This window comes from Sciurus carolinensis, chromosome 2, assembly GCF_902686445.1.
Source record: "Sciurus carolinensis chromosome 2, mSciCar1.2, whole genome shotgun sequence".
Lineage (NCBI taxonomy): Eukaryota > Metazoa > Chordata > Mammalia > Rodentia > Sciuridae > Sciurus > Sciurus carolinensis.
In genome coordinates, this window is record NC_062214.1 from 52,512,534 (window position 1) to 52,526,670 (window position 14,137).

A 14,137-nucleotide genomic window follows, 5' to 3' on the forward strand; every position below is an offset into this window, starting at 1 on the left:
ATTATGTTCTAAAATGTTGATGAAAAATGAATTTATGAATACATTGCTCCTGGGAGAAATAACAGACAAAAGATTCCCACAAGCCTCTGGTCAACAACATTATCACATTATCTTACCAATTAGCACATTATCTTCCTTTTTGTGTGTTTCTATGTAAAAAGCACCTTATTTAACATACATTGTTGATTCATTAACAGAACTTAGGGCAACAGCATTACAATTTATGCCCACTGCATCTTGTCTATTACATATATTTCCTCCACATCAAGCTTCCTTCTACTTAGAAACACTAGACAGCACTTCAGCCCCTCTTTGAGAGCTGTTTTAAACAGTGAAATCATCAATCATCAACAAAAAAGACAAAATGTGCCAGGTGCACTCGCACACCTATAATACCAGTGTCTTGGGAGCTGGGACAGGAGAATCACAAGTTCTAGGCTAACCTCAGCAACTTAGCAAGAGCCCATCTCAAAATGTAAAATAAAAGGGCTGGCCAGTGATAGAATGTCCCTGGGTTCAATCCCAGGTAACAACAACAACAAAAAAAAAAAAAAAAAAAAAAAAAGAAGAAGAGAAGAAGAAGAAGAAAAGAAAAACTACAATATTAAAGAAACTTTTCAGGATGCTTATTTACAGTACAAAAAGCTGAAAGAAGAGGGCAAAGCATTGCCTTATTCAACCTTAGCTGGGTACATGCATTATCAGGTGACACAAAATTTTTACCACTCCTCTAATGACTTTGAACATGTTGCAGGTATTGATTATGGGGTTACAGGTAAGTGAATTCAAAACTTGAGAATTGACAGTATGTACTTCTCACATCAGGGTATAAGTAGAGGAATGATAATATTTTAAAACATTTAGGATGCACCAGGCATTTAATGTATATTAATTCAGCACAACAGTCCATAGGGTAAATATTATTTTTACTCCCATTTTACAAATGAGGAAACTGAAATAGAAAGGTTTAAACACCACATGTTCTTAGCAAATATATTATGTCACTTCTCAAATCATTCATATTCTAAAACGACTCACAAGGTATCATGGAGTCGACTGCAGAACTCACATGAATATTCAAGATGAAATGGAGAATTCAAAGAAATATTATGCTTGTGCAGTGGCAGCTGCATACAGTCTGCAGCTCAGGGAGGCACTGGGACTGCCTCTGGAGTTGGGGTACTTTGCTGTGAAAGCCTGAATAGCTCTGCTCTAAGGTTTTAATATCTCAGCAGGACTTCCTGTCACACTTTCCCTTGGGCACTTTTGATTCCTGAGTCAATCTCTAGGGAGTGCCCCTCACTAAGCACTGAGGCCAGAGGGGAGTCTTTCTCTCTGGCAGTTTCTGTCTAGCATCAAGCTTCCCTCAAAAGGCAGTTGGTCAGAAGAGCAAAGCAGAAGTGACAGAGTACCAACACCCTTTTGGAAGTTCTGCCTTCCTGTCAACCCTAGGTTGAGCAATCTTACATGCACGACTAAGGTACAGTGAATCAGGACAAGAGCCACAAAGGACAGATTCTACTGAGGGAGCTGGCTGTCCCTTACAGGTGTTGTCATCTGCAGATCTGTGGTCCCACAAATCTGTTTCTTTTAACACTCTTCCAAAATGTGGACCAAGCCTTCCCTCAGTCACCCTCTATCCTTCCCGCCTACTCTTCACCACGCCTGGTCCAAATGTTCAAGCAAAACATTGATTGCCAAAGGCATGGAAAGAAGAGTGGGAAGTGGAGAGAACAGGAATTAGTAAACCCCAAGAGAACAAATTTGGTTATTGGGTGTCACAAATAAATTTGGTTATTGCCAGTCACTGGGCAGGAGTCAGGCCCTCCCTGCCCAGCTCCCAACTACCTACTCCTGAGAACCCTCACTACCTGAGGACAATGGCAATACACTAGACTCTGGGAGGTCTAGGAAGCCATTCCTTTTCCTCCCTAAGATCCATCTCTTGGGTTCCTGGATTCTGCCTCCTGTCTCAGGATCTGCTTTTTCCTATCTGAGTTTCAGAGATTCCACATTCACATGTGTCCACAGAGACTGCTGTGGAAAACGAACAGAACACAGATACTCTGGGAAGGATAGACTGTTAGTCCCTTCAAATTCATCTTATTCTGCCCTTGACAAAACCCTGCCTTCTTCCCCAAGGCACAAGCTGAACACAGGGGACTCTTGAGCTATGGTCAGGAAACCCAGTTTGTGCCAGGTTAGGCACAAACTGAGAGATTCAGGTCAAGCCATCTCGCTCTCTGAAGATCAACTTTCTCCTTAACTTGTCCAAGTGTAAACATTAGAAATTTCCAGTAGTCCCTTCCTCTGTAACCTCTGAAATTGTTTTCATACGTTGCTTGTATACTGTAGTGTTACTCTCACTATGGTTCAGATGTAGTTTGTCCCCTAAGGATTCATGTGTTGGAGGCTTAGTACTCAGCATGACTGTGTGAATAGGAGTTAGGTCCCCCAGGGACACACCCTAGGAGGGGTAGTTCTTGTAGGACTACTTAAGGTAGTTCTTGTAGGACCTGGAGTTAATTCTCACAAGAGCAAGTTTTTAAAAGAGGGAACCTGACCCCCCAATTGCTCTCTTTGATTTCCTGCCTTGTGATGTGATCTCCTGCTCCCATACATTTTCCTATTGTGATGCTGTCCACCATGGGCCCTTTGTCAGAGCTAAGCTGATGTCAATTCCATGCCCTTGAACCTCCAGAACCATGAGATAAATAAACCTCTTTTATTTATAGTTGCCCAGTCCCAAGGTTTCATTACGATTATAACAATAAAGAATGGACTAATACTCCTCTCTAATCTAGAATTTAACAATCTCCCCTAGTCTTCACGACAACCAAACCAGTAATAGAAAAGACCTCTAAGCATCCAACCATCATCACAGGTTTAAGCATATTGTATATGCTTAAATGAGTTTTCTCAGGATTGTTGGTTCTTATTTTGTACATAGTTCTAACAAATTTGTTCATCTGGTTTTCAAAGGTAAAGTAGAGTCTACAAATTAGAAAGGGACAGAATGCATTTTAAGAATAGGCATACTGACACCATAAAGGTGCTACAGATAAACTGTAAAAATCGCAAAAGGAATTTTAAAAAATCCCTACTCTGTTATAGCTTAATTATCTCAGTGAGGCCTGAAAAGAACACTATGTACAGTACTGCATTCATGTTCATGAAGCAAGGTTATCTGTGAACACATTTGTGTGTTGAATTCTGTTTATAATTGTATAGAAGTACATGCTATGTTTTAGAAAAATAATCACTCACAAGAGGGTTAGATTTCAAAAACAAAAAAAATTAAACCAAGCCATATTTATTCCTTTAAATATTTACTTTCTGAAAAATTCATGTCTAGAACTTCATCTCCAACAACTCCAGAATGCTGTTTTGTTTCAGAATTGATTAATTTGAGGGAAAAGAACAGAGTATAAAGAAAGAAATTGAATTGATCTAAATACTGTACTGTGCAAGTCGTCAGGAGGACTTGTAAGCAAAAGCATTCTCTCTGATGCTACATTGCACTCTACTCCCTGTGGGTTACAAAATGAGCCCCGCCTGTTTAGTCTGCTTCCCTACATGTTCCTTACACTCTCCACTTGGCAATATTGGGATTGGAAGTTCCACAAAGGAATACTTGAAAAATCCTTTTACAAATGTAAATTCAATAAAAATATTTCTACATATTAAGTTTTGCAAAACACCTTAACTTTAAGAGAACTGGTAGCCAATTAAGCATTTTTAGACCTTCTTTATGCAGACTCAGGCAAAGATGTTCTATGGATGAGTGTGAAAAACCAGTTTCCTTCAGACCTCCCAACACCCACATCAGGTCAGTTTCAGACCTAAAGAGCAATTCAATGTCCCAGTATAGTACAGGATATATTCTTTGACAATGTGTCCTTGTGTCAGATTTATAGGTTTTGGTAACACAGCGGTATGACAAGATATGGCACCTGTGTTGCCGGAGCAGATGAGGTACAGTATAACAAATGAGCCCAGGGGTGTCAGAACAGGAAGCTGTAAACACATAGGGCAGGAAAGCAACTAATTCAGTCTTGGGGGTAATAAAGGTTTCTCAGGGGCTGGGGAAATAGCTCAGTCGGTAGAGTGCTTGCCTTGTAAGCACAAGGCCCTGGGTTTGATCCCTGGCACCCAAAAAATAAATAAATAAATAAATAAATAAATAAATAAATAATAAAGGTTTCTCAGGGAAAGTAATATTTCAAATGAGAAAGGTGAAACACAAGCACAAGTTCTTACTGTAAAAATAATATTCTAAAAATTACTCTCCTGTGTATTCTCCAGTATAGATCAATCTATAATCACAAGCATATGTTTTGTTGTGGGTTTCTTTCTTTTCTTTTTTCTTTCTTTTTTTTTTTTTTTTTTTTTCTTTTCTGGTACTGGGGATTGAATCCAGGGGCACTTAAACCCTGAGCCACATCTCCAGTCCTTTTTTTTATTTTTTATTTTGAGACAGGGTCTCACTAAGTTGCTTAGGGCCTTGCTAAATAGCTGAGCCTGGTCTTGAACCTGCAATTCTCCTGCCTTGCTTCCTGAGCTGCTGAGATTACAGGCAAGTCCCACTGAACTTGGCTCAAATATGCATTTTAAAATAATATGAATTGGCTAGGTATGGTGATGTACATGTGTACTCCCAGCTACTCAGGAGGCTGAGGCTGGAGTTCAAGACTAGCCTGGATTATGTAGTTTTAGGTGTTGTCTGTCAACACCAAAAAAAAAAAAACAACCTCATCTCAAAAACAAAAAAATTTTCATATTTTCATATTTCATATATTCTCTGCCTTGGATACAGGAGATAAATAATGTACATGGCTAAGAGGTAGATCTAGGGAAAAAAATAACAAGTTTATCATATGTTCTAGAACAAATACTATCTTCAAAGGTGAAGGAAGAAAGCAATATTGCATCTTGTATTAGCTACTCTTTTCTTTCCTATTTGTCACATCATTTATTTCTAGAGTGGTCAGTCTCCTTATCTGTCACTCAGAATCCAAAAAGAGCATCCACGGTCCAAGCTTTCTTCCATCATCATGACTTGTTCCCAAGTCAATGGCTACTGTGGCATCTCATCAACCCTCTGAGTCTGTCATGCAGATGATTCCCTCTCCTAGTTTCCATCATTAAAATAGAATTTTCAATCCTATCCATTTAGTAATTTCCTTGGTTTGAGTAAAACATCTGAGCTCAAATAATCTTCTGAGATCTGAAGTCTCTACCTGACCTGAAATTTCATGTCAATATCTGTTTTTAAAACTTTGTTTTCCATATTCCTCATGTAGGCTTAGAAGAACACTGAACACTTTGTTCTCAATTTTCCTGGCCCCATAAATGAATTTGGGGATCCTTGTTTCATGAAGTCTTTTGATGTTTTTCTTAGTCTTTAAAAACAACAAATAATCATACTATTCTGGCACACGGTTAATGAAAGCATTTAGCAATTTCATGGAGAATACCAAGCATGTCCCACTATTACTTTGAGCTGGAGACCCAGGCTTGAACTGATTATCACACTTGGCCCTGGGACAATCTGGAACTTCTGGGTGTATCTTTCAAGCTGAAGAGCACAGTAGAAGAGCAAAAGAACAGAGTTGGTTGAACAGGTACCCACACCATAAATACCATCAATTTCCATGACTTTAGCCAACCCAGTCATATGCTGATGAAGAGTCATTAGCTTAAACCTCCAGCCCAGGTGGTCTTCCAGATTCTAGATTCAGTAGCATTTCCAGTTCAAACTGTCCAAGGCAAAGCTATTGTCTCTGTGTTACCTTCCCCTACCTTTCCTTTTCCTTTATACCACTTATCATCAATAACACCCCAACACTCATGCGTCAGAATTCAGGGATCCTGGAATTTCCCCTCCTCAATATCATACTCTTTAAATCATTCACCACATCTTGTCAATTCTACGTACTAACTCTCAAACCTGTTTTCTTCTATCCCTACTACTGCCATATGCCAGGTGAAGTCATCATGAGCTCTTGTTTATATTACTAGAAATACAGCCAGAGTAATCATGTTGAAAAGCCAACCTTTCCATGTCATTGCTCTGTCAAATGTTATAAGGAACCCACTTCTCTTCAGATGAAGCTTCAAAGCCCATGGCATGGTATATGTGGCCTTCCTAACTTGACCCCCACCTTCCTATGTCCACTCACCTTTTGCTGATTACATTTTTACCTTGTGCTCCAAATGTATTAGTCAGCATAGAATAGGTTTATGTTATAGTAATAAGTAACAAAATTTTAGAGATTTAACAGGTAATTTCTTCTTCATGTCAAATCTGGCATAGGCTAGATAATTCCCCAGGGCAGCAGTCCTTCACGGGGGTGTTCAGAGATCCAGAATCCTTTCACCCTATGGCTCTGCCTGTCAACACGCAGCATTTATGTTACCTGCACAAGGGGAAGAGAGAGACTGGAGAATCTACAGGAGCTTTTCACTGCCAAAAATGACACACATTGCTTTCACTCTTAGTTCTTTAGCCAGAAAGAGTTTCATGACTCTGCCCAACTACTGGAAGGCTGAGAATTGTAACCTTCTGGAAGTATCCAGGAGAAAGGCATTTGGTTAACATATAGCATTTGTTAGGGGCAGTTTTGGCTCGCCAATAGCTCCCAGAAAAAACGCTCCACAGACACGAGATCTCACACAAGAGACTTTATTTATTCAGACGGCTAAGGCATCTGCTCAGGGCGAAAAAAAGGGGGCAAAAGAGGAAGATGGTGCGTGGCTTCTCCCAGATATTGGAATCTCGGGGGCTGGAAGGTACCAATAGCGGAGGAGAATTCTTGCAAGCTGACTGATGAACCAATAGCATGTTAGGACGTAACGTGGGAAGCAGGAAAATGGCGGCAGCATAAGCAGGAAATTCCTGTAACTAAGAGGTGGGCGGAGTGCAGATTGACAAGTGGTTGGGAGGTGGGCAAAATGGCTGTACCTGGTGGGCGGAAGAGTGGCTTTATGCATTACAGCATTGTCTCTCGCATGCCAAAAATGAAGGTGTGAATACCAGGAGGCAGGAATGACTGGGGGGCCCTGTTACAATCTGTCCACCATAGCTACCCTACACTGTTCCCTCGATTCCTTACCAGGTTGATGGTGCATACTTACTCAGCTATTAGTCTTCTCTTGGACTTAGAGTAAAATAGAAGAATTTTTTTACTAAAAGAAAAAAAATGTATAGAGTAACCTAGAGAAGAAAGGTTCTGGGAGACCAGAAAAGATAGAAACAGCCAGGCAGCCAAAGGTAGTTTGTTGGGGTTTGAGGTCAGAAAAAAAGTGAGATTAACTGTTCCTGTTGAAAGATTATGGAAAATAATATTCCTACAAGACAGCTCCCCAAGAAAAATGGAGAGATGGTGTGGCTTGGGAGGAGGGAGGGGAAATTTGCCAAACATTAAAACTCTCCCAGAGCATTCTTTCCTGATAACAATGGGCCCTGGGGGAAAGGGGCAGATACTGAATGCTGGGTCCTAAACCTTGACCTTCCCCCATGGCAAATTAGTCCTAAATGACAATGGGCAAGATTTGAGTACTATCCTTCGGGATCCAGACTCATTCTTCCTAACAACAATGAGTTTCAGCCTTCTTACAACTACCCTCCTAAATTAAAATTTTAACCTGTACAACTAGCCCCTGACGGTCAAAACTACACATACACAACTTCCAATGATCACATCATTGTACCCTATAAAACAAAAATCCCCTCTGTAACTGATGGCCATTTTTCCATCTGAAAAGTGGACCCAAATGGTGTCTGAATCTGCCAAAGAATAAAAGCTTCTCTGAATTCATTGAGGTCTGCTTCCCGTTCTTTTGTGCTTACACCTGTGATGACTAGGACTTTTAGAAAAGGGAATGAAAAGGCAGTTTTAAGAAGAAATAAAGACTGATGTCAGAAAAAAATGACAGACTAGAAGGTTCTAGAAGTCATAGAAACATGGATTTTGGCAACTACCACAGACCAGAACACCTTTATAGGAGCCCTGTGGTCTAGCCAAGTGTCCAGCACCTCAGTGGAGTGGAAAATATAAAAGTACATACACTGAAGAGAGTGAGAGAAATTTCACTTTACATGATCAGTTCTGTCCAAGAGAGATCCTTTGACCTGCAATTCCTCCCACAGGGAAAAATGAGATCAAAGTGAGGACTCAGCTCCCCTACCCTTGCAGGACGCAGGACACTTTCCAGGAGGCCCACTTCTGTCTTGCCCAACCCAGAAAAATTGGATAATGACTGAATATTCTGGAGACATGCAGGAGCAAGGAGAAGGGGAGGGAATTCAGAGCAACCAACACAAATTTCTTAATAGTGAGCCATAGATCCTGCTGTCCATCTCACAGACTACCAAGAGACTCTTCTAAGAACCATGCAGGACTATTCTCCTGAGGCCCTCCAACCATCTGAAGCATGCCCTGAGCACCCTGTGTACTTCCTTGTGGAGGCTCTATGAGCTCCCACAGATAGCACAAAAATCTCAACAGCAGGTGCAGATCTTAGTAGCTGGCTTGCTCTGCCAACTTGGAAGAAAGTACACAACCTTGAACATTTTAGGGGACTGTCTAGAGAAAACAAATAGGAGGCTCTCAACACCAAGTCTGGCATTTTAGAATAAAGAGAAAGCATGCAAGCCTAATATTTGACCTATAAAAAGTTCTGAGAGATCCTAAAATCTGTAGCTGGGCTTACTAGTTAAGGTCTTTCTCAGTCAAGGTCCTTCAAGAAGAACTGAATGAAGTGGCTGCTTTTTCAAATGTGAAGATAGCCATAAAAAGCTTAGAGGAACTTGAAGAATCAAAGAAATATGACACCATCAAAGGAATAAAGCTCCAGTGGACAAACCTAAGGAAATGAAGATCTATGATTTTCCTGACAAAGAATAGAAAATAATCACCCTGAATAATCAGTGAACTACAGGAGTACACAGGGAAACAACTAAATAAAACAGGAAAACAATACATGAACAAAATGACATGTTCAACAAAGAGGTAGAATCCAGAAAAAAGACCAGATTCTGGAACTGAGGAGTAAAACATCTGGACTGAATTTCTTGACAGAAGGTTTCCAGAGCGGACTCAGTCAAACAAAAGAGACTGCAAACTCAAAACATATTTGAAATTACCTAATCAGAGGACTAAAATGAAAGAAAAAGAGTAAAGTTAACTATGGGAATTACAAAACATGAAGAGAACCAATATATGCATTACAGGAGTTCCAGAAGGAGCAGAGAAAGAGAAAGGTGTGGAAAGATTATTTAAAGAAATAATGCTGGAAAACATCCCAAATATGGAGTGATAAATGAATATCCATATCCAAGAAGCCAAGATAGCACAGATTGAACATAAAGAGGTCTTCACTAAGATATATTATGACAAAATTGTAAGAAGTCAAAAAGAGAAAGAATTGTGAAAATAGTAGGAAAATAAAGAGAATCTGTATAAGACCATCAGAAATTTCTGGTAGCAACAATTTTGCAGGCCAGGAGAGAAGGGTAGGATACCCTCAAAGTGATGAAAGAAAAACTGCCAGACAAGAAAAATAGAACTTGAAAAGAAGCAGTCCTTCAGAAATGAAGAAGAGAGATTTTTTACCATGCAAACAAAAACTAAGAGAGTTCATCATCAATAAACCTACTCTACAAAAAAATGTTAAAAGAATTTCCTCAAGTTGAAGTGAAAGAACACTAATCATCAACATGAAAACACAGAAAGGTAAAAATCCACTGGTTAAGGTAAGCGTATAGTCAAATTCAGAATAGTGTAAGGCGGAGAAGTCACTTTGAACCCTGAAATAAAAGAAAAAGATATTATAACTATAGAGAATAATTTGTTAATGGTTATACAATATAAAAAGATATAAACTATGATATCAATAGCAGAAAAATTGGAAAGAAAGAGAAGCAAAAGTGAAGAGATTTTGAATGTAATCAAAATAAATTATCAACCCAAAATCTATATGATTTTTATGTGTTTTGGTACACACAAAAAAGTAAACCAAGAATTTTTTTAAAAAGAAATCAAACTAAATTGACACCTTTAAGTAGATTAAGGGGGAAAAAACATTTAACTAGAAAAGGGGGAAAAGAAGATTAAAATAAATAAAATTATAAATGAAAGAAGATACATTACAGTTAATACAAAAGAAAAACAAAAGATCATAAGAGATCACAATGAACAATTATATGCCAACGAACTGAATAACCTAGAAGAAATGGATAAACTCCTAGAAACACTACTACTAAGACTGAATCATGAAAAAGAGGAAAATCTGAGCAGATCAAGAGTAAGGAAATTGAATCAATAATTTAAAAATTTCCCATAAAAGTCCAAGACCAAAGAGCCTGACTCTCACCAAAAAAAAAAATTATTGCCAATCCTTCTCAAATCCTTCCCTCCAAAATTGCAGACTAGAGAATACTTCAAAATTTATTCTACAAGGCTAGAACTACCTTAATATCAAAAGCCAGACATGGACACTACAAGAAAATAAAATTACAGGCCAATATCCTTAATGTACATAAATGCAAAAATCCTCAACAAAATCCTGGATAACTGAATTTAACAGCCCATTATAAACATCAAATAACCACCTGGTCATGGTAACCTCCACCTTGGGATACCAGACAGCTGCCCACCATAGCACTGCCTCTCCAAGTGCGGCCACCCACCATCACTGCACAGCCTGCCCTCGTTGCCCCATTTCTGAAAGCAGTTGCTTCCATCTTGGAACACCTCAGCCACCATCTTGGGTTATCTCCACTACTGCCATTGCCATCTCAAGTTATAGGAGCTTCTACCTTGGGACACTGGCCAGGGCCTGGAAGCCCAATGTCAAGATACCTACAGGCTTGCCAATACCACCATCTAGGGACACAGCCACTTCCATCTAGGGACACCAGCCAGGGCCTAGAAGAGCATCATCAAGCTGCCTACAGGTTTGATTACACCGGAGGTCTCCCTGATAGGTGTTCTAGTAGCCACCATCTTGCTGCAGAGGAAGAAGAGAGCCTGCAAGCTTCCAATACTAACCCTCCCACCCTAGTAACCCTCACCTTTCTGAGTGTGGATATACTAGCAAACTCCAGACAACCACACCTGTGGAATAAGAAGGGAAGTAGAGAAACTACTGAACTACAACAGAAACAATTGTTCAATTTTTCTTGTAGATTTTTTTTTCTTTTCTTTTCCTGCTTTCACATCACCACCATTTTTGAAACCAAGTACTTATCATGCATCATGCTGAATAGTACATTACAGTTTTGTTGTATATTCTTTTATTTTTACATTTTTTCCTTTTTTATTTAATTTTAATTTTAATTTTTTCTTTATTTTTTTATTCTCTCTATATATTTTCCTCTCATTATCTGTTTCTCCAGATTCTCTCTCTCTCTTTTTTCTCCTGCTAATAGCCAACTTCTTTTGATTCCTCTTTAACTCTTCCTATGATATAATACTTCTGCCTTCTCCCCCTACCTCATAAACATCACATCCTACACCACCCCTGTTCTCTCTACCATTAGAAACTATACACCCTTTTGCAAATATACTGTTTATATTGTAGACAATAATTGAACACATAATTTCTGTTTATTGTATCAAAACTCTTAATGTCTTAATAGGGGCTATTTGGTTTAAGGCTGAATATTGCTTGCATTGGGGTGCTGTTAATATTGATCTCCCCTTAAAGGCAAGGTATTGGAAATATGTAGGGGTACTAAAAATCTATAGAGTAGAAACTATAATACCTCAGATCTGCACTGCTAGATGGGAAGACACACAAACAACATGAAAAAACAAAGGAAGAAATTGTCCCAAACAAACTAAGATGTTACAATAATAGAATCCATTGGCAACACAGTAGAAGAAATGTCACAGAAGGAATTCAGAACATACATAGTTAAACTGATCTGCAAAGTAAAGGATGATCTAAGAGAACAAATACAAGTAGCAAAAGATCACCTCAATAAAGAGAGATTCTGAAAAAAAAAAAAAAAAAGAAATCCTTCAAATGAAGGAAGCAATGAATCAAATTAAAAGTTCAACAGAAAGCATCGCCAACAGACTAGATCACTTGGAAGACAGAACCTCAGGCAACAAAGACAAAATGTACAATCTTGAAAACAAAGTTGACCACACAGTGAAGATGGTAAAAAACCATGACAAGAACCTCCAAGAATAATGGGATAACATGAAAAGACCAAATTTAAGATTTATCAGAATAGAGGAAGGCATGGAGATACAAACCAAAGGAAAGCACAATCTTTTCAATGACATAATATCAGAAAACTTCCCAAATTCTTAACAATGAATTGGAAAATCAAATACAAGAGGCTTACAGGACCCCAAGTGTACAAAATTATAATAGACCCGCACCAAGACACATTATAATGAAAATGGATAGAATTTTAAAGAATAAAAGAGAAAAATATTATATTACATATAGGTGGAAAACAATTTGGATCTCAGCAGATTTCTCAACCCAGACCCTCAAAACTAGGAAGTCCTAGAACAACACATACCAAGCTCTGAAAGAAAATGTATGCCAACCAAGAATCTTATATCCAGCAAATCTAAACTTTGGATTTGATGACAAAATAAAAACCTTATATAATAAGCAAAAGTTAAAAGAATTTACAACTAGAAAGTCTGCACTACAGAACATTCTCAGCAACATATTCCATGAGGAGGAAATGAAAAAAAAATGAAAATCAGCAAAGGGAGGAACTATTCTAAAGGAAAAGCCAATGAAAGGAGAAACCATGTCAAATTAAAAAGAAAAGATAAACCAAAATGACTGGGAATACAAATCATATCTCAATAATAACCCTGAATGCTAATAGCCTAAACTCATCAGTCAAAATACATAACTGGCAAATAAGATTTTTTAAAAAGACCCAACAATATGCTGTTTTCAAGAGACTCACGTCATAGGAAAATACATCCACAGACTGAAGGTGAAAGGATGGGAAAAAACATACCACTCACATGGACTATGTAAACAAGCAGGGGTTTCCATCCTCATATCAGACAAAGTGGACTTCAAGTCAAAGTTAGTCAGAAAGAATAAAGAAGGACATTTGATACTGCTTAGGGAATCATATATCAACAGACATAAAAATCATAAACATTTATGCCCCAAACAATGGAGCATCTACATACATTGAACAAATCCTTCTCAATTTCAAGAATCAAACAGACCACAACACAATATACTGGGTAACTTTAACATAGTTTTTGCACCACTGGATGAATCTTCCAAACAAAGACTAAACAAAGAAACTATAGAACTATATGATACAATCAATAATTTAGACTTAACAGACATATATAGAGAATTTCATCCATCAAGGAGTGAATACTTTCTTCTCAGCAGCACATGGATCCTTCTCTAAAATAGATCATATGTTATGCCACAAAGTTACTCTTAGCAAAAAAAAAAAAAAAAAAAAAAAAAAAAAAGAGAGAGAGAGAGAGATACTACCCTGCATTCTATCAGATCACAATGGAATGAAATTAGAAATCAACGATAAAATTAAAAATAGACACTGCTCCAACACCTGGAGACTAAACAATACAATACTGAATGATGAATGGAGAGCAGAAGAAATCAGGGAGAAAATTAAAAAATTCTTAGAGGTAAAAGAGAGCACTAATACAACGTATCAAAATCTCTGGGGCACTATGAAGGCAGTGCTAAGAGGAGAGTTCATTGTATTGAGCTCATTCATTAAAAGAATAAAAAGTCAACAAATAAATGACCTAACATCTCAAAGCTCTAGAAAAAGAAAAATCAACACCAAAAGTAGTAGAAGACAGGAAATAATTAAAATCAGAGCTGAAATCCATGAAATTGAAACAAAAGAAACAATTTTAAAAATTGACAAACAAAAAGTTGGTTCTTTGAAAAAATAAATAAATAAATAAATAAATTGATAAACCCTTAGCCATGCTAATGAAGAAAGAGAGAAAACTCAAATTACTAAAATTCGTGATGAAAAAGGAAATATTATGAAGTACACTACCAAAATACAGAAATAACTGGAAACTATTTTAAAAATTTATACTCTAATAAAATAGAAAATGTCAAAGACTGACAAATTTCTAGAGACATA